This window comes from Somniosus microcephalus, chromosome 11, assembly GCF_052327205.1.
Source record: "Somniosus microcephalus isolate GS21.2 chromosome 11, FLI_Smic_1.0, whole genome shotgun sequence".
Lineage (NCBI taxonomy): Eukaryota > Metazoa > Chordata > Chondrichthyes > Squaliformes > Somniosidae > Somniosus > Somniosus microcephalus.
The window spans coordinates 15,960,764-15,982,537 of record NC_140997.1 but is presented as its reverse complement, the minus strand read 5'-3'; the positions used below and the strand labels follow the sequence as shown (position 1 = coordinate 15,982,537).

Genomic DNA, 21,774 nt, shown 5'->3' with positions numbered 1-21,774 from the left:
CTTGTCCAGTGTGCTAACTTACAATAGACTGGTCTGTGTGTGTCAGCCGTGGCTCAGTGGGCAGCACTCTTGCCTCAGAGGCAGAAGGTTGTGGGTTTAAGCCCCGTTCCAGAGACTCGAGCACGTAATCTAGGCTGATGCTCCAGTGCCGTCTTTCGGATGAGATGTTAGAACAAGGGCCCCGTCTGCCTCTCAGGTGGATGTGAAAGATCCCCTGGCACTATTTTGAAGAAGAGCTAGGGGAGTTCTCCCCGGTGTTCTGGCCAACATTTATCCCTCGATCAATAGAGGGATTGAATTGAAAAGTAGGGAAGTTATGCTAAACCTGTATCGAACCTTGGTTAGACCACACTTGGAGTACTGCGTGCAGTTCTGGTCGCCATATTATAAAAAGGATATAGAGGTACTGGAGAGGGGGGCAGAGAAGATTTACAAGGATGATACCAGAAATGCGAGGGTATACATATCAGGAAAGGATGAACAGGCTGGGTCTCTTTTCTCTTGAAAAAAGAAGGCTGAGGGGTGACCTAATAGAGGTCTTTAAAATTATGAAAGGTTTTGATAGAGTGGATACAGAGAGAATGTTTCCACTTGTGGGGAAGAGCATAACTAGAGGCCATCAATATAAGATAGTCACCAAGAAATCCAATAGGGAATTCAGAAGAAACTTCTTTACCCAAAGAGTGGTGAGAATGTGGAACTCGCTACCACAGGGAGTGGCTGAAGCGAACAGTATAGATGCATTTAAGGGGAGGCTAGACAAGCATATGAGGGAGAAGGGAATAGAGGGTTACGCTGATAGAGTTAGATGAGGAAAGACGGGAGGAGGCTCAAGTGGAGCATAAACACCGGCATGGACTGGTTGGGCCGAATGGCCTGTTTCTGTGTCATATATCCTATGTCAACATCAACTAAAATGATCACATTGCTGTTTGTGGGAGCTTGCTATGTGCAAATTGGCTGCTGCGTTTCCTACATTACAACAGTGTCTACACTTCAAAAAAAGTACTTCATTGGCTGTAAAGCGCTTTGGGGCGTCCTGAGGTTGTAAAAGATGCTGTACAAATGCAAGTCTTGGTGGCTTGTTGGTCCGTCTGGAGAATTAGAATCGTCTTCATCTTCATCTTTAAAAATACCCTGGCTTTACGGACTTCTAAACAGATTCCAAAACCAGCAAAAAAAGATCGGATGGCTGAAAGTTAGATGCTGAAAGATTACGCTTAATGGAGAGCGTTCAGATAAACTGACTGAATATCAAGTATTAATGTACAGGTTGGTGAGCACTGACCTATTACAGTATGTATGAATTCGTATATGCCGAGTCTGGACTCAACACATTAAGGCGAGAAGCTAACATTACTGTTGATGTCCATCAGAGGGCAGCAGAGTTAGCAAATGGCTACAGTTCATCTTTTTATATATACAGGCTGTATTTCGATATGCTGTTTTCATTTATTTATAACTTTTAACAACCTACATAAACTGTGATTTATTAACAGTTGGTTTGGAGGGGGAATGAGTTCTATGTATATCTTTTCACAGAGTCAGCATCTTGTGTGCGCTCTAACTGAGAGAGTGCAGGCGGCAGAGTGGTAACTGGCCCAGGTTGGGGTCGCAGTGGCCCTGAGTGAGTCTTGTTAATTATTCATGAGCTGCATTTTACCTCAGGCACAAAAAGACCTGTGGGGTAAAAAGGGTGCAAATAAATGAGCGTGCGTAATTGTGTCCACTCCCAAGTGCATCAAATACCAAGGTGGTTTGAACAGCAGGAGGGAAAGAAAGAAAGGGAGAGAGAGAAAGAAAGAAAGAAAGCCTTGCATTTATATAGTGCCTTTCACAACCTCAGGATGTCCCAAAGTGAAAGAAAGATAGTCACTGTTCTGATGTATGTAGTGTATGTACCTTTAAGGGGAGAACTACTTTTTACAGCTCCTGTATACTGTATCACAGAAACCACAGAAACCCCACAGTGCAGATAGAGGCCATTTCGGCCCATCGAGCCTGCACCGACACATATCCCACCCGATCCCCGTAGCCCCTACACCAACACATATCCCACCCTATCCCCGTAACCCCACGTATTTAATCCCCCTAACATTAAGGGTCAATTTATCATAGCCAATCAACCTAACCCGCACATCTTTGGACTGTGGGAGGAAACCGGAGCACCTGGAGGAAACCCACGCAAACACGGGGAGAATGTGCAAACTCCACACAGACAGTTGCCTGAGGCCGGATTCGAACCCGGGTCCCTGGCGCTGTGAGGCAACAGTGCTAACCACTATGCCACCGTGCTGTAGTACCGGCAGTGACCACACCGGTATATAAACCCTGAATAGGGATCTGTACTGTTAGTTTTAGAGTAACCCTCATCCAGTAAACACCTGTTGTTTGTTATCTGCAGTCTCTGTCTATTTATTGAAGGAAATCACACAACACCAGGTTATAGTCCAACAGCTTTATTTGAAATCACAAGCTTTCGGAGCGCTGCTCCTTCGTCAGGTGAAGGAGCAGCGCTCCAAAAGCCTGTGATTTCAAATAAAGCTGTTGGACTATAACCTGGTGTTGTGTGACTTCTTACATTTGTCCACCCCAGTCCAACTCCGGCATCTCCACACCATATTTATTGAAGGACACCATACATCAAGATACACGGATTTAACAATGTAGGAAACGCAGCAGCCAATTTATTTGGGCACAGCAAGCCCCCACAAACAGAAATGTGACAATAACCAGATCATCTGTCTTTTCGTGCTGTTGGTTGAGGGATAAATATTGGCCAAGACAGCGGGCTGAACTCCCCTGCTCTTCTCCAAAATAGTGCCATGGGATCTGAGAGGGCAGACAGGACCTCGGCTTAACGTCTCATCCGATAGACGTCACCTCTGACAATGCAGCGCTCCCTCAGTACTGCACTGAGAGTGACAACCTAGATCTTGAGCTCAAGTCTCCTCTGGAGTGGGATTTGAATCCACAACCTGATAAGTGGCAGATAAACAAACCATGTGCAGCAGTAGCTAAATCTCCAGAGAACAGCAACTTGCATTTCTGCAATGCCTTCAGTGCACGGGGTGACCCAAGCCTGAGGCATCCAGCGCTCCTCATTGTGGAGAGTCAAGAGGCCGATGGAAGCTGTACACGGGGCTGTGTACAAGGCTTATTAGACCCCATGGATTAGGGAGCTTTCCAGGAATGCAACTGGGAGCTGCTTAGCAGTGCTGTAGCCAACCAGCTCCAAGATGGAGGGGATTGAGTTGGAAGGTGAACGGTTGATACTTCCAGTAGGAATAAGGAGAACATCCAAAACGCTGCGGCCCGTGTCCTATCTCGCTTCAAGTCCCGTTCACCCATCACCCCCTGTGTTCGCTGACCTACATTCGCTCCCGGTCCAGCAATGCCTCGAATTAAAAATTCTCATCCTTGTTTTCAAATCCCTCCATGGCCCTCGGCCCTCCCTATCTCTGTAATCTCCTCCAGCCCAACAACCCTCCGAGATCTCTGCGCTCCTCCAACTCCGGCCTCTTGTGGATCCCCGATTTCCTTCGCCTCACCATTGGCGGCCGTGCCTTCAGCTGCCGGGGCCCTAAGCTCTGGAATTCCCTCCCTAAACCTCTCCGCCTCTCTATCTCTATTTCCTCCTTTAAGACGCTCCTTAAAACGTACCTCCCTGTCCTAATATCTCCTATGTGGCTCAGTGTCAAATTTTGTCTTAAAACACTCCTGTGCAGCACCTTGGGACGTTTTACTACATTAAAGGCACTGTATAAATACTTGTGGTGTGGACAAATGTGAGAAGTCACACAACAGCAGGTTATAGTCCAACAGCTTTATTTGAAATCACAAGCTTTCGGAGCGCTGCTCCTTCATCAGGTGAAGTGAAGAGATGCATAAAAACACAGCTTATATAGTCAGAGAACACTGCCAGAGGATTACAGGTAATCTTTCTTACTGCCCTTTATCCCACCTCGGCAGAGAGATAATCACAGCAATCAAAGGTGTGGATGGTGTCCAAACAGGTCAGTCAGGAAAACATTACATCAAAGAACAATGAGGTGGGGTCACCAGGGGTCAAATGTTGCAGATGCTGGGGTCTGTATGAAAAACAAAAAACGAACAATAAAAAAAAAGATTTTTTTTGCTGGAAATCGCAGCAGGTGATTAGAGCTGCATCTGTGTAGAGAGAACAAGCCAACGACGACTTGAGTCTGGATGACTCTACGTCAGGTGGGGTTACATGTAGCGTGACATAAATATAAATACTTGTTGTTGTTATCTAAGGTGTAATCTATGAAGAATGGCAAGAGCTGCTTGTGATTCTCTGCCTTTTTCACCCTTAATCCAATCTGAATTTCAGGAGCAGTTGGTCTCAAGGTGATAACCAGAGAGTATCTGGAACAGAGGAGTCCTGTAAAGTTTCCCGAAGTATTTACAGCTGCACTGGGACTTGAAGCCGATGAGTTCAATGACCGCTGCCTCAGGCCGCAGCTAGAGAGAGAAGCAAATAAGAAGCAAGTGTTTGGGTGGCTATCTCTTCAAAGCGATGCGAGCTGACACCATCAAATCTGTGAGGGAACTTGTGAACACAAAGAGTGATTTGCCTACAAGAATCGAAGGTACAGAGCAAAGAGTCCGTCTCCATTCCGATCTGTGAATATTATGAGAAAAGTCTATTACGAGCATTGTAAAGAAAAGAATTTGCATCGCGCCTTTCATGACGTCCCAAAGCGCTTTTCAGCCAATGAAGTACAGTCACTGTTGTAATGTGGCAGCCAATTTGCACACAGCAAGATCTCACAAACAGCAATGTGATAATGGCTAGATAATCTGTTTTAGGTATTGGTTGAGGGATAAATATTGGCTAGGACACCATGGATAACTCCCCTGCTCTTCTTCGAAATAGTGCCGTGGAATCTTTTACGTCCCCCTGAGAGGGTAGACGGGGGCCTCGGTTTAGCATCTCATCCGAAAGACAGCACCTCCGACAGTGCAGCACTCCCTCAGCACTGCACTAGGAGTGTCAGCCTAGATTTTTGTGCTTAAGTCACTTGGAATGGGACTTGAACCCACGACCTTCATGACTCAGAGGCGAGTGTGCTACCCACTGAGCCACAGCTGACACTACAGTTGCATTACCCTACAGCCCAGCATTTTACAGTGTCCTTCCTGCGATTCTATTACTTGACACCAAATAAGGTTCGGTTGAAGAATTCTGAGGCCTATTCTTGCGTGGGCCGTCCAAGTGTACGAGTGGTCGGCAGTTTTGAGACTTGTTGAAAAATAACCTTTCAGAATCGGTTCTGTATCAGGTTTGTCTTTTTTTTCCCCCAGTCCTATATAGGTTATTTTTTTCTGTGTGAATGTTTTTATGCTGTTTAAGGTGAGGCAGGGGGGTGTTAGTGTTGAGCAATGGAACAGTTATTCACTTCAAGATCCCAGTGTCTGAATCAGCACCCCCAATCTCCGAGAAGTGCCCCGCTGACGCTTTTCCATTTGCCCTCCCCCCAGCTACTCTGTGATCTCTCTGAGTGAGATTCCCAATTAGTGCAGAGTTAGGGCAGTTTTCAGCTGTGGCCCAATGGGTAGCAGCTCCTACCTTTGAGTCTGAAGGCTGTGGGTTCAAGTCCCAGTCCGAAGTCTTGATAAAATGTTCATCTAGGCTGACACGCCCGGTGCAGTACTGAGGGAGTGCTGCACTGCCAGAGGTGTCGTCTTTTGGATGGGATGTTAAACCGAGGCCTCTGTCTGCCGTAAAAGGTGGCACGGCACTATTTCGAAGAAGAGCAGGCGAGTTCTCCCTGCGTTTTCCTATATTACAACAGTGATTGCACTTTAAAAGTAGGACATGAAAGGTGCTACATAAATACAAGTGCTGTAATATTCCGCGATATGTTGACGAGCTTCTGTAGCGCGCCATAATTTCCTGTTCCTACTTCCAGAATTCCTGGGTTTTCTTTTTCTTTAATAAGCGAGGATATATTCAGAGGCAACAAGCCTTTTGTGAAATTGCGATACACATTCTGTTGCCAGCCCCCTGATACTCTGATGCATTTAAGGGGAAGCTAGATAAATACACGAGGGAGAAAAGAATAGAAGGATATGCTGATAGGGTGAGATGAAGAGGGGGTTGGGAGGAAGCACGTGCGGAGCTTAAACACCGGCATGGGCCGAATGGCCTGTTACTGTGCTGTAGACTCTATGGCCTGGATGTTAATGAGTGGGTTATGTGGGGGGAGGGGGGGGTGGTGGGTGGGGGGGCAGAGTTTTAGACGGGAAATCCGGCTTTCCTCTTTTGTACTTGACAGGTTCCCCCCCCGGATGTCAGCCTGATTGACAGGCTTGGCTTCCAGTCAGGCAGGGAGGACTCCGGAGCAGGCTCGATCCCCGACCCCGGGGGCGATTCCCGACCCCAGCGATCTTTGTATGGGGTGGGAGGGGGTTGAGTTTGATGGGGGGGAGCTTGGGGAGGGGCTCGGGGATGCACTCCTGCTCCTCCTGGCCCACAAGCTGTGCTGTAAGGGCACTTGCCTTCTCCACGAAGCTGTCCTCACCCCCCCCTTCAGCTGCCGGGTTTCCCGAGGCCTGGGAAACCCAGCCGGCCACTGTTAAACCCGCAAAGCAGGTTAAATCAGAGACGGCCAACCTCATTAAAATAATTACATTGGCAGCCCACCTCCTGGGAGCGAGTTGGCTGCCCGCCCCTTGTCCCGCATCTGTTAAACCTGGAAGTGGGCGGCTTGGAGGTGGGTTGGGGTCGGCTTTGAGATTTAAATTTTTTTTTACATCTGACCCGACCCCAACCCATCCATTTTTGGGTGTTAAAATTCAGCCCTATGTAATTCTATGCAACTTTAGGACTTTATTTCCATTTTTTTTGGTTAATAATCTTTTAGTTGATTGGAGTACAGATTAGACCTGTCTGTCAATTATTCATTGCAATGCCATGAATGATAAATTAGATCCCATTGCTAATCTCTGGCACATGGTGCTTGAAATTCTGCCCACACTGATTCCCTGTCTTCCTCCAGACCAACATAACATTAACGGATCCCGCGATCAGCTGGCTATTTGTCTGACAACATAATGAGGAGTCACTACTGGACTGACAGTTCGAGGCAAGAACCTCTTCATTCCCACTCAGCCTATTTACAACAATAAATACAAGCAGTGATCTCATTAGGAGCAGTCGGGGCATCCCATTACAGTCGTAACAGCAGCCCATTGGGGAACGGCTGCTGTTAGAACCTAGCAGAGCACTTTGCAAAGAGTGAGCTACACGCAGGTCAGAATTTTCCACCTCCCCCAGAGCACTCTCCTTAAATTATTGTGCCTTTTTTTAAATCTGTCTGTTGAGTTGCACACAAGGCGAATGCAGGGATTATACTGGGCCATTTCGACCAGTCTTCGTGGAGCTGCTGCTGTACGGGTCATGTTTATACTGTTCGGTTGTTTCTGTATTTGGCCATTTCACCCCCCGCTGTAAAACGCAGCGGGATTTTGGTTTTCCGGCCGAACAAGGGCCCCCTTGCTAGCCGCTAATCAAAACTGGCGGGGTGGAGGCTGAGAGCTGATGAGACAGCCGTGGCTCAGTGGACAGCACCCTCGCCTCTGAGTCAGAAGGTTGTGGGCTCAAGCCCCACTCCAAAGACATAGAAACATAGAAGATAGGAGCAGGAGTAGGCCATTCGGCCCTTCGAGCCTGCTCTGCCATTCAACGAGATCATGGCTGATCATCCAAACCCTAGCACCCGGTCCCTACACCGACAGCCATCCCACCCAAGCCCCATCCCCATAGCCCCGTAACCCCACGTATTTAATCCCCCCTAACACTAAGGGCCAATTTTTTTATCATGGCCAATCAACCTAACCCGCACATCTGTGGACTGTGGGAGGAAACCGGAGCACCCGGAGGAAACCCACGCAAACACGGGGAGAATGTGCAAACTCCACACAGACAGTCACCCGAGGCCGGATTTGAACCCGGGTCCCTGGCGTTGTGAGGCAACAGTGCTAACCACTATGCCACCGTGCTGCCCGACTTGAGCACAAAATCTAGGCTGACGCTCCCAGTGCAGTGCTGAGGGAGTGCAGTGCTGAGGGAGTGCCGCACTGTTGGAGGTGCCGTCTTTCGGATGCGATGTTAAATCGAAGCCCTGTCTGCGCTCTCAGATGGAAGTAAAAGATCCCAGGGTACTATTTCAAGGAAGAGCAGAGGAGTTATCGCCGGTGTCTTGGCCAATATTTATCCCTCAATCAACATAACTGAAACAGATTATCTGGTCATTATCACGTTGCTGTTTGTGGGAGCTTGCTGTGCCCAAATTGGCTACCGCGTTTCCAACATTACAACAGTGACTACACTTGAAAAAGTACTTCATTGGCTGTAAAGCACTTTGGGTCGTCCTGAGGTCGTGAAAGGCGCTATACAATTGCAAGTCTTTCTTTTTCTTTTCGATCAATGACCCAGCCCGAATCTCCGACTTGACCCGAAGTGGCAACCTAAGCAAAGATGCAGCCCAAGCCCAATGAATAAATCAATAAAAAAAACAATAAATAGGAACCTCCATTTGTATCCCTCAGTGTCAGTGAATGGGAACCACTATTAAATCCCTTCAGTGAATGGGATCCTCTATTATAACCCTCACTGAATATATTAGCTCCCCATAGACTTTCCCAGCAGTAACCCCCCACCACAACCTGTAGGACAGCATCCTCTACACCAGCGACATGGTACCTACTGCCTTCAACACCAGACATTCCTTATTCCATATTCAACGTAGAGACAATGGGCTGGATTTTGTCAATGGGGTCGTAATGGAGGTGGGACTCCCACTTTTTGAGGTTGTAGTCCCGCCTCCATTGACTTGTGGCCAACCCACGCTATTTTCCCTTGATTGACCTTGTTAAGTCCGCCCAGCGGGCTCAGCAGGCCAATTAAGGGACACCTGGTTACTGGTGACGTCAGCGATTGACATTTCATCTGTCAAGAGCTTTTGACAGATGAAAAATCAACGTTTGACAGCTCTGTGAAGCTGTCAAACACTGACAATCTGTCTTCTAACTTGAGTCCTTCTACTCAGACTCAGTTAGAGATCTCTCCAGACCAGAAAGCAGAGGCTGCAGATTTTGACAGTTCAGCGGCCATTCTGCTTTCTGTGCCGGTGAGCTGAGGGACTCCCGAGAACTGAAGGAAGGAAGCCTGCAGGAGAAAGTAAAGGTAAGTTGTGGTAAAACCACCAATGAACTCCTGTACAAATGAATAACTGTCTTTAAAGCAATGTTACAGCACCTATGTCCGTTTGCTGAGTGTAAACAAGCTTTCTGTAAAAACCCTGAAACAACGCGATGACATCATCACGTTGGTCACGTGGTGCCCCGAGTGGCGGGAAACGTGATGACGTCATGACGTCAGAGGTGGGAGGTTCTGAGTTCAGACCTTGTGGAACTAGTTACTGTGTAGACCTGTTTGCTGTTGCTCCTGCATGTTTTTGTTTTGTTCACCAGTTTAATTAAATTCGGTTAATTTACTGAACTGCCTCGACCTCAGTGATTTAGATAGGAATCCGTTGATTCCTACATTGGTGACCCCGAAGCTTCGTGGACGATTTTCGCGGAGACAAGCTCAAGAACAAGATGGATGTAAGTGCAGCGAGTTTGAAGCTCCCTCAATTTTGGGAACAACAGGCAGCCTCCTGGTTCGTTCAAGCGGAGGCTCAGTTCCAACTGCGAAACATAGTGCTGGATCAGACCCGTTACCTGTATGTGGTCTCTGCACTGGACAGCTCGACGGCTTCCCGCATTATCAGCCTGCTGGAGACCCCGCCCGCGGAGAACAAGTACGAAACGCTCAAGGCGTGCCTCCTGCAGGTATTCGGTCTCACAAAGGCAGAGCGCGCACGACGCTAGCTCGCACTCCCCGGGTTAGGCGATGCTAAGCCTTCCGAGTTGATGAGCCACATGCTCACCCTCCTCGGGTCTGAGCCGCAGTGTTTTATATTTCGTGAACTGTTCCTCAGCCAGCTCCCTGAGCAGGTACAAGCAGCCCTGGCCGGGTCAACGGCTACGGACGGTGTGGCGCTCGCGGCCGAAGCCGACACCATTTACGCGGTGATGCAACAGTATTGCACCACCTCGACGCGCCCCGCCTCCAAGAACCCCGCCTCGGCACCTCCACAGACCGGCTTTTGCTACTACCACGCCCGTTTCAGTCAGTAAGCCAGATGCTGCTGACCCCTGTGTAAATTCGTGCCACCGGCACCGAGAAAGCAGCAACAGCGATTGCGCGACCGGAAGGGAAGGCCCGAGGTCGGTTTCGCCTCCACAATGACAGTTGGTGATTCCGGGAAATTGTTGTACATCACTGACTCCATTTCGGGCCGGCGTTTCTTATACGACACGGGCGCTCATTGCAGCATCCTCCCCGCTTCGGTTCTCGACGTCCAATCTGGGCGGCGCGGTTCTCCACTACAGGCCGCCAATGGCAGCGCCATCCGTACGTATGGGAAGCGGCGTATCCGATTGTGTCTTGGCGGCCAACTCTTCCACTGGGAGTTTATCACCGCCACGATACCACTGGCAATCCTCGGTGCTGATTTTTTCTGCACGCATGACCTACTGGTCGACGTACGTAATCGCCGCCTGATCCATGCCGCCTCACGAGCCCCCATCCCCGGTTTTCGGGGCCTCGGCGCGATCCACGCGGTTGCCCGCACCGAGTCGCCGCCCGACGAGTTCGCCCGCCTGCGCAAGGAATTTCCGGAGCTTGCTCGACCCACTTTCTCTGCGACGACCGCCAAACACGGTGTTGAACACCACATCGCGACAACCGGCCCCCCGGTTTACGCCCGGGCTCGGCGATTAGAGGCCAGTAAACTCGAGGCCGCGAAGGCGGAATTCGCCACTATGGAGCGGTTGGGCATCGTTCGCCGATCTGACAGTCCCTGGTCGTCCCCGCTACACATCGTGCCAAAGCCCGGCGGCGGGTGGCAGGCCTGTGGTGATTATCAGCGCCTCAACGAGGTCACAACTCCAGACCGGTACCCGATACCATATATTCAAGATTTTTCCGCCCATTTGGCCAGCACGTCGTGGTTCTCCAAGATCGACCTCGTCCGCGGATACCACCAGGTGCCCGTCCACCCTCAAGACGTCCAGAAAACGGCGGTCATTACCCCATTTGGCCTCTTTGAATTTTTACGGATGCCTTTCGGGCTTAAAAATGCGGCGCAGGCGTTCCAACGCCTCATGGATTCGGTGCTCCGGGACCTCAAGTTCCTTTTCGTATACCTCGATGACATCCTCGTCGCCAGCGCGTCAAAGGAAGAACACCTATGTCACCTGCGTGTCCTTTTCCGTCGTCTCCAGGAGCACGGCCTTATAGTTAACCCAAACAAGTGCCAATTTGGTCTGAGGCAGATCGATTTTCTGGGCCACCGCATCACCGCGGAAGGGGCACTGCCACTCAGGGCGAAAGTGGCAGCCGTCGCGGCGTTCCCATGGCCGCAACCCGTCAAGGCGCTCCAAGAATTCCTCGGCATGGTAAACTTTTACCATCGCTTTGTCCCCCGGGCTGCCCAGCTCATGCGGCCGCTCTACGAGGCACTCCGAGGGAAACCGGGGAAAGAACCGGTGATCTGGTCGTCGGTCATGGACCGCGCATTTGGGGACACGAAGGAGGCCCTCGCCAATGCGACGATGTTAGCGCACCCGCTGCCCGGCGCCACCATCGCGCTCACAACAGATGCGTCGGACTACGCCGTCGGCGCCGTGCAAGAGCAATGGGTCGACGGGGCATGGCAACCGCTGGTGTTTTTTAGCCGCCAGTTACGTAGTAACGAACGTAGCTATAGCACATTTGACCGAGAGCTGTTGGCGTTGTTCCTGGCCATCCGCCACTTTCATTTTTTATTAGAAGGACGCCAATTCGTCGCTTTCGTGGATCACAAGCCCCTGACGTTTGCCATGGTCAAGACAACTGAGCCGTGGTCGGCCCGACAGCAACGGCAACTCACGTTCATCTCCGAGTTTACCACCGACATCCGTCATGTGGTCGGCAAGGACAACGTGGTTGCCGACTGCCTTTCACGTGCGGCCATCCAGGCCGTCCAACTGGGCCTCGACTATTCACTAATGGCGGTCGACCAAGCGGCTGACCCGGAGACGCACGCTTTCCATTCTGATTCGTCCAGCCTGCGGCCAGTGGACGTACTTTTCCACTCAGACGGCACATCCTTGCTCTGCGATGTCTCCCTGGGAGACCCACGCCCGATTGTTCCGTCATCCTGGCTCAGGAAAGTCTTCGATATCATGCACAACCTCGCCCACCCGGGTGTGCGGGCGTCACAGAAGTTGTTAGCATCCAAGTTTGTCTGGAGGGGAATGCGAAAAGATGTGCGCGACTGGGCCAACACCTGTGTCGTGTGCCAGAGAGCGAAGGTGCAGCGCCACGTTAAAGCTCCTGTCGCCATTTTCGAGGTACCGGAGCGGCGATTTGATCATGTTCATATCGACCTCGTGGGCCCACTACCACCGTCACAAGGGTTCACGCATCTGCTGACAATCGTCGACCGTACCACCAGATGGCCGGAGGCCATTCCATTGACATCCACCACCTCCGCGGACGTCACTCGGGCTTTTCTTTCGTCCTGAGTTGCCCGTTTCGGTGTGCCGTCGGACATTTCATTGGACCGCGGGCCGCAGTTCTCCTCTGCTCTGTGGAACGCCGTGGCTTCAGAATTGGGCGCCAAGCTCCATCGCACCACGGCTTACCACCCGCAGGCCAATGGGTTATGCGAACGCTTCCATCGTTCTCTGAAGGCATCGCTGCGGGCCACCCTCCAAGGGACCACGTGGATGGATAAGTTGCCATGGGTAATGCTCAGGTTGCGCACGGCACCTAAAGAGGACCTGCAGGCGTCGGCCGCTGAATTGGTCTATGGCCAGCCGCTCAGGGTCCCCGGCGAGTTTCTCCCGTCGCCGACGCGTCCATGGTCCACCACTGAACAGCTGAAGGCTCACCGAGCCGCGGCGCACGCTTTCCGGCCCATTCCGACTTCACAGCATGGACTGCCTGCGTCACATGTTCCGCCAATGCTAATGAGGGCTAAATTCGTTTTTGTACGGCACGATGCCCACCGTAGTCCCCTCATGCCTCCATACACGGGCCCCTTCCGGGTACTGAAGGCGGGCGCCAAGAGTTTTCTGGTAAACGCCGGTGGGACGCCCGACTACATTTCCGTGGACCGCCTCAAGGCTGCACACCTGGACCTCGGCCAGCCAGTCGAAACAGCGCAACCGCTGCGTCGTGGACGACCGCCTGCGGCCGCTACGCCTGGCCCATCGGCCCCGCGGCCCAGCTCCTCTCCTGCACCATCCATTCCTCCCCGGGAATATCGGAGTCGGTCCGACAGGATTGTCCGACCTCCTCGGCGATTGACTTTGATGATTAAAGACACTTCTGGGGGGGCGCATGTGGTAAAACCACCAATTAACTCCTGTACAAATGAATAACTGTCTTTAAAGCAATGTTACAGCACCTATGTCCGTTTGCTGAGTGTAAACAAGCTTTCTGTAAAAACCCTGAAACAACGCGATGACGTCATCACATTGGTCACGCGGTGCCCCGAGTGGCGGGAAACGTGATGACGTCATGACATCAGAGGTGGGAGGTTCTGAGTTCAGACCTCGTGGAACTAGTTACTGTGTAGACCTGTTTGCTGTTGCTCCTGCATGTTTTTGTTTTGTTCACCAGTTTAATTAAATTCGGTTAATTTACTGAACTGCCTCGACCTCAGTGATTTAGATAGGAATCCGTTGATTCCTACAAAGTAAAACTTATTAAAACACTTTACACTTACTTCACACACTTACCTCTGCACACATGCACGCATCACTCACCTGCACAACGGACATCTCGACCCCTCCAACCCCTGCAGACCGACAGTCTGCCTCGCTAACTTGGCGTGGTTCGGAGCCGTCGGACAACCCACACTTCAGAGCTCAAAATAGGGATTAGGCAAAAAACTGCCTGTTAACTACCTGTTAACAGGTAGTTAATTGGCACTAATCCCCTTCCTGCCTCGGGGAGGCGGCTCCCAGCACAGGTCGGATACCTGCCTCCTGGGACATTGGCACGGAGGCGGGGTGGGGGCGGGATGGGTTCCTGCCCCCCGATTCTGCAATTTTCCCACCTCCAAACCCGCCTCCTCGGGGCTTGGAAAATCGAACCCGATGTTTCCACTTGTGAGGGAGACCAAAGCTAAGGGCCATAAATATAAGACAGTCACTAATAAATCCAATAGGGAATTCAGGAGAAACTTCTTCACCCAGAGAGTGGTGAGAATGTGGAACTCGCTACCACAGGGAGTGGTTGAGGTGACTAGCACAGGTGCATTTAAGGGGAAGCTGGCTAAGCACCAGATGGAGAAAGGAATAGAGGGTTATGGTGATAGGTTGAGATGAAGTAACTAGTGTGGGAGGAGGCTCGTGTGGAGGGTAAACACCAGCATAGATCGGTTGGACCGAATGGCCTGTTTCTATGCTGTAAATTGTATGTGATGTAATTATGAGCCCTCTGAATGAGATTTCCCAGTTGACAGTGTCAGATAATGGGAGGCTTTATGCTATGGACTCCTGTCCACTGGGAACTGTATTGAGATACACAAACTCATTCCACTTAGGATTCACCAGCTGCTCGACACACGAGGTTTTCATCCCTCTCAGCATGAACTGGAATTGACGCTGAGTATCAGAGGTATAATGACAGTGTCATATTCCATTATGTCATCTACTCCCCGTATGCTTCTGTAGCTCTAGCTTTGAAACTCCGACGCTTGACTGCACCAACCCTCATAATTATAAACAAAGGCTGGAAGAAAGGCACCTCAGGTCAGTCAGCATCTGAAAGAGAAGCGAGGTTAAAGTTTCAGCTTGTTGCCTTCGATCAGAACGCACGTAGCAAGGTTGAGGGGCGGGGGAGCCCCTTCATAGGACTGACCGAGGCATAAAGGGAAAAGGTCAATGGTTCAGCTATGCTGATTACATTCAAAAAGAGGAAGATAATGGCCCGAATAGCTTGTACGTTAACACAAACCGGGGCAGGGATGCGAAAGCGCTGCAGACTAGATAACGGTCAGAGCGTGTCGAAACAACAACAACGTGCAAAGGCTTTGGACTTTCAGCATTCGCGGCTTTTTGTTATATCTCCGTTACCATTGTATATCTAACAGGGATATATATACCCCACTCCAAACCCCCGCCCCTCCCCGGGACTTGCCTGATGGCCATTGCTGGCGAGACAGTTGTGCCGAATTGCTCCCACGAGTTGTCCCTGGAGGCGGGATAGGTACTGCCCATATCCCGCCTATAGTTGGGCACTAAGCAACTTTTTCTCCCCCCCACTCCCCCCGCCCCACCCCTCCCCGTTGAGTCTCATTAAACAATGTCCTGGGATTGGTGGTTTTGCCCGATATGGTCTCACATGATGAGAAAATTGTTGATAATCACCATAGAAATAGGCAGTGCTCTGCCAAGCACCACCACCCCCCTCCGTCCCCCCCCCCCCACCCCCCCGCCAACCTCTGGTGCTTTCATTAAGTGCCTGGATTCCTTGTCAAGGTTCAACCAAAATGCTGAAACCCTTGACCCTGAATTTGCTCAGCCATCCTAGTGGATTCCCACATTCCCATCAGACTGTTACCTGGGATGGCAGGAATGACGTATGAGGAGAGATTGGGTCGATTAAGCTTATATTCGCTAGAGTTTAGAAGAATGAGAGGGGATCTCATTATAAAATTCTAACAGGACTAGACGGACTAGATGCAGGAAGGATGTTCCCGATGGCGGGGGAGTCCAGAACCAGGGGTCACAGTCTAAGGATAAGGGGTAAGCCATATAGGACTGAGATGAGGAGGAATTTCTTCACCCAGAGAGTGGTGAACCTGTGGAATTCTCTGCCACACAGGGCAGTTGAGGCCAATTGATTAAATATATTCAAGAAGGAGTTAGATATATTTCTTAAGGCTAAAGGGATCAAGGGATATGGGGTGAAAGCAGGGACAGGGTACTGAATTTGGATGATCAGCCATGATCTCATTAAATGGCGGAGCAGGCTCGAGGGGCCGAATGGCCTACTCCTGCTCCTATCTTCTATGTTTCTATGTAACTCTGGCAGGAGATTTAGCTACGACCGGGCTGGGCCTTGCACAACTTGCATTTCTATAGCGCCTTTAATGTAGTAAAACGTCCCCAAGGACACTCCACAGGAGTGTTAACGGACAGAATTTGACGCTGATTCACACTAGGAGGCATTAGGACAGGAGACCAAAAGCTTGGTCAAAGAGGTAGGTTTTAAGAAGCGTCTTAAAGGAGAGGAGGAACAAGAGGTAGAGAGGCGGCGAGATTTGGCAGGGAATTCCAGAGCTTGGGGCCTAGGCAACTTAGGGCACGGCCGCCGCGACTGGATAGATAAGAATGGAACCAGGCGAGTGCAATCCCACCCAGCTGGACGACGGAGGAGAGGTGTTGGAGGAGGATGGTGTGGTCCACCGTGTCAAAGGCGGCAGAGGGATCCAGTAGGGTGAGGAGGGATAGTTTACCATAGTCGCAGCACATAGGAATTCATTTGTGACTTTGATAAGGGCCATTTCGGTGCTGTGGCGGGGCGGAAACCACACCCCAGCAGGCCCACTTGCACCTTTCTGAAGGCTGATAAACCTAATCCCACTGAAATTTATCCCTGAAAATGTACCCATTAAGGATGAGGAGATTGGAACTCCCAGTGTAGGGAGTGCCGATCCTTGGGCTCACCCCCAACCGGCCCACAGGAAATTCCCGGCCAATCCCTCCACAGCCTCGCCCCTGCCGATCTCTGTAACCTCCTCCAGCCCTACAACCCTCCGAGATCTCCGCACTCCTCCAATTCTGGCCTCTTGCGCATCCCCGATTTTAATCGTTCCACCATTGGCGTCCGTGCCTTCAGCTGCCTGGGGCCCGAGCTCTGGAATTCCCTCCCTAAACCTCTCCGCCTCTCTCTCTCTCCACCTTAAAGACGCTCCTTAAAAACCTACCTCTTTGACCAAGTATTTGGCCTCCTGTCCTAACATCTCCTAGTGTGACTCGGTGTCAAATTTTGTTTGATAACGCTCCTGTGAAGCGCCTTGGGACGTTCAGGGCACTATATAAATGCAGGTGGTTGTTGCTGTTGTCTAACCTGTGTTCTACCTGATCTCGGATGTTTGATGCCGCTGCTGACGTTCCCTCTACTAAGATGTCTCACCTTAATAAGCAACAATAAAAATAAACATCATCAAACGTAAAGAATAAATACTATGATGTGAATATAACACACGCTGGATTCACGGCAGTAATATTCCTGTTCAGTCTGTGCAACACGCCAGTAGTCACTACATTAATTAGTATGTCAGTTTGTGCATCTGTTAAACTGTCAGTCCAAGTGTCCTGTTTAACCTCCCATCTGTTCCTCTGCCAGTCTTTGCTCCCTTATGACGTGGTATCTTCTCAAACATAATTGTGCACAGTCAATTCGTGCATGCGGGTATTTCAGATGACAGCCTCTGGTTGGTGTGATGCTACAATTGCCTTTTGTTTCCCAACAATGGGTGTTCAACGTTATAGTCAGCGCTCTTCTATGTGTAGAATGCTGAACAGATATTTACATAGGATTACATAGAATATACAGCACAGGAAGGATGATATCTTAGCAGGTTCCTCTAATGAGGCCATATGGGTAGAACTTAAAAACAAAAAGGGGGCAAGCACTTTGCTGGGAATGTACTATAGGCCCCCAAACAGTCAGGGGGAGATAGAGGAACAGATATGTAGGCAAATCTCAGAGAAGTGTAGAAATAATAGGGTAATAATAGTAGGGGATTTCAACTTCCCCAATATTAACTGGGATAGTCAGAGTGTGAAGGGCTTAGAGGGTGCGGAATTCTTAAAGTGCATCCAGGAGAGCTTTTTGAGCCAGCATGTAGAAAGTCCTACAAGAGAGGGGGCGACACTGGACCTAATTCTAGGGAATGTAGCTGGGCAAGTGGTAGATGTGTCAGTAGGAGAGCATTTTAACGACAGTGACCTTAATTTGGTGAGATTTAAGGTAGTCATGGAAAAGGACAAAGATGGACCAGAAATAAAGGTTCTAAATTGGGGGAAGGCCGATTTTAATATGATAAAGCAGGATCTGGCCAAAGTGGACTGGGATCAGCTACTTGTAGGAAAATCCACATCAGAGCACTGAGTCTTTCAGAAAGGAAATAGAGAGAGTACAACGCCAACATGTTCCCGTAAAGGTCAAGGGTGGGACCAACAAGCCCAGGGAACCCTGGATGTCAAGGGATATACAAGAATGGATTAGGAAAAAAAGGGAGGCTTTTGGCAGATACAAAGGACTAACAACAGTGGAAGCCCTAGAGGAGTATAGAAAGTGCAGGGGGGTACTTAAAAAATAAATTAGGAGACCGAAGAGGGGGCATGAAAAAACACTGGTGGGCAAAATAAAGGAAAATCCCAAGGTGTTTTATAAATATATTAAGGGCAAGAGGATAACCAGGGAAAGAGTAGGGCCCATTAGGGACCAAAGTAGCAATCTGTGTGTAGCGCCGGAAGATGTGGGTGAGGTTTTAAATGAATATTTTGCATCTGTGTTCACTATGGAGAAGGACGACGTAGACATAGAAATCAGGCAGGGGGATTGTGATATACTTGAACAAATTAGTATTGAGAGGGAGGAAGTACTAGCGGTTTTAGCGGGCTTAAAAGTGGATAAATCCCCAGGCCCAGACGAGATGTATCCCAGGCTGCTGTGTGAGGCAAGGGAGGAGACTGCAGGGGCTCTGACACAAATTTTCAGATCCTCTCTGGCCACAGGGGAGGTGCCAGAGGACTGGAGGACAGCTAACGTAGTACCATTATTCAAGAAGGGTAGTAGGGATAAACTAGGGAATTACAGGCCAGTGAGCCTAACATCAGTGGTAGGGAAATTATTGGAAAAAATTCTGAGGGACAGAATTAGTCTCCACTTGGAGAGGCAAGGATTAATCAAGGATAGTCAGCATGGCTTTGTCAGGGGGAGATCATGTCTAACCAATTTGATTGAATTTTTCGAGGGGGTGACTAGGTGCGTAGATGAGGGTAGTGCAGTTGATGTAGTCTACATGGACTTCAGTAAGGCTTTTGACAAAGTCCCGCATGGGAGACTGGTCAATAAGGTAAGAGCCCATGGGATCCAGGGCAATTTGGCACATTGGATCCAATATTGGCTTAGTGGCAGGAGGCAGAGGGTGATGGTCGAAGGTTGTTTTTGTGACAGGAAGCCTGTGTCCAGTGGTGTACTGCAGGGATCGGTGCTGGGTCCTTTGCTGTTTGTAGTGTACATTACTGATTTAGATATGAATGTAGGAGATATGATTAGTAAGTTCGCAGATGACACGAAAATTGGTGGAGCGGTAAATAGCGAGGAGGGAAGCCTCAGGCTACAGGACGATATAGACGGGTTGGTCAGATGGGCAGATCAGTGGCAAATGGAATTTAACCCTGAAAAGTGTGAGATGATGCATTTTGGGAGGACTAGCAAGGCAAGGGAATACACAATGAATGGTAGAACCCTAGGAAGGACAGAAGATCAGAGGGACCTTGGTGTGCATGTACATAGATCCCTGAAGACAGCAGGACAGGTAGATAAGAACATAAGAACATAAGAAATAGGAGCAGGAGTAGGCCAATCGGCCCCTCGAGCCTGCTCCACCATTCAATAAGATCATGGCTGATCTGATCCTAACCTCAAATCTTCTATCACTCTGCATCCACCCGAACCCATGTGATCTCCCGGGAGAGGCGAAAAACCAGATAAAGACCCAATGGCCAATTTGGGAGAAAAAAATCTGGGAAATTCCTCTCCGACCCATCTAGGCGATCGAAATTCTTCCAGGAGATCACTCTGTCCCTATATTTTCTACAGTACTTACCTTCTGTAAAGGCGATCTCCACCCCAGCCAGGAACAGGAATAAAACCATCTCCTGAAATCTAACAGAATTAGAACACAGTAGGAGCAGAACAAGGCTACACGGCCCCTGGGCCCGCTCCACTACCCACAGGGCCATGACCATTCCGAACCCAGACTCATGTCCAATTTCCTGCCCGCTCCCCGTAACCCTTTATTCCCTTTACTTCTAGGAAACTATCTATTTCTGTTTTAAATTTATTTAATGATGTAGCTTCCACAGCTTTCTGGGGCAGCAAATTCCACAAACCTACCACCCTCTGAGTGAAGAAGTTTCTCCTCATCTCAGTTTTGAATGAGCAGCCCCTTATTTTAAGATTATGCCCCCTAGTTCTAGTTTCACCCATCATTGGGAACATCCTCACCGCATCCACCCGATCAAGGACCTTCACAATCTTATATGTTTCAATAAGATCGCCTCTCATTCTTCTGAACTCCAATGAGTAGAGTCCCAATCTACTCAACCTCTCCTCATATGACCACCCCCTCATCCCCGGGATTAACCGAGTGAACCTTCTTTGTACTGACTCGAGAGCAAGTATGTCTTTTCTTAAGTATGGACACTAAAACTGTATGCAGTATTCCAGGTGCGGCCTCACCAATACCTTGTACAACTGCAGCAATACCTCCCTGTTTTTATATTCCAACCCCCTAGCAATAAAAGCCAACATTCCATTGGCCTTCTTAATCACTTGCTGCACCTGCATACTAACTTTTTGAGTTTCGTGCACCAGGACCCCCAGATCCCTTTGTACTACAGTACTTTCCAGTTTCTTGCCATTAAGATAATAACTTGCTCTATGATTTTTCCTGCCAAAGTGCATAACCTCACACTTTCCAGTATTGTATTCCATCTGCCAAATCTCTGCCCACTTACTTAGCCTGTCTATGTCCCTTTGCAGGTTTTTTATGTCCTCCTCACTCACTACTTTCCCTCCCATCTTTGTATCATCTGCAAACTTTGATATGTTACACTCGGTCCCCTCCTCCAAATCATTAATATAGATTGTAAAGAGTTGGGGACCCAGCACTGACCCCTGCGGAACACCACTAGTTACTGGTTGCCAATCTGAGAACGAACCATTTATCCCAACTCTCTGCTTTCTGTTAGAGAGCCAATCCTCCACCCACGCCAGAATATTACCCCCAATCCCGTGATTTTTTATCTTGAGCAATAATCTTTTGTGTGGCACCTTGTCAAATGCCTTTTGGAAGTCTAAATACACTACGTCCACTGGTTCCCCTTTATCCACCCTGTATGTTACTTCCTCAAAAAACTCAAGCAAATTTGTTAAACATGACTTCCCCTTCATGAAACCATGCTGAGTTTGCCCTATTAAATTATGTTTATCCAAATGTCCCGTTACTGTCTCCTTAATAATGGACTCTAACATTTTACCAACCACAGATGTTAGGCTAACAGGTCTATAGTTTCCAGCCTTCTGCCTACTACCATTTTTAAATAAGGGTGTTACATTAGCAGTTTTCCAATCTGCCGGGACCTTTGCTGAGTCCAGTGAGTTTTGGAAAATTATTACCAATGCATCCACAATCCCTACCGCTACTTCCCTCAAGACCCTGGGTGGTTAAAAAGGCATATGGGATACTTGCCTTCATTAGCCGAGGCATAGAATATAAGAGCAGGGAGGTTATGATGGAGCTGTACAAAACGCTAGTTAGGCCACAGCTGGAATACTGTGTGCAGTTCTGGTTGCCACACTATAGGAAGGATGTGATTGCATTGGAGAAGGTGCAGAGG

The 21,774-nt window shown here is 49.4% G+C and overlaps 1 long non-coding RNA gene across 4 annotated transcripts in view; it reads right to left on the bottom strand.

Moving 5' to 3' along the window:
• Positions 1–2,568: 2,568 nt before the first annotated feature.
• Positions 2,569–21,774, bottom strand: part of LOC147110339 (uncharacterized) — a 35,514-nt gene continuing 16,308 nt past the window's right edge. The window contains exons 4-5 of one of the 4 annotated variants that reach the window (XR_015079902.1): positions 5,594–5,805; positions 2,573–4,091 (exon numbers count right to left, since the gene is read on the bottom strand). This is a non-coding gene — a long non-coding RNA (uncharacterized LOC147110339). The other 3 variants (XR_015079900.1, XR_015079899.1, XR_015079903.1) reach the window with 3 other exon arrangements.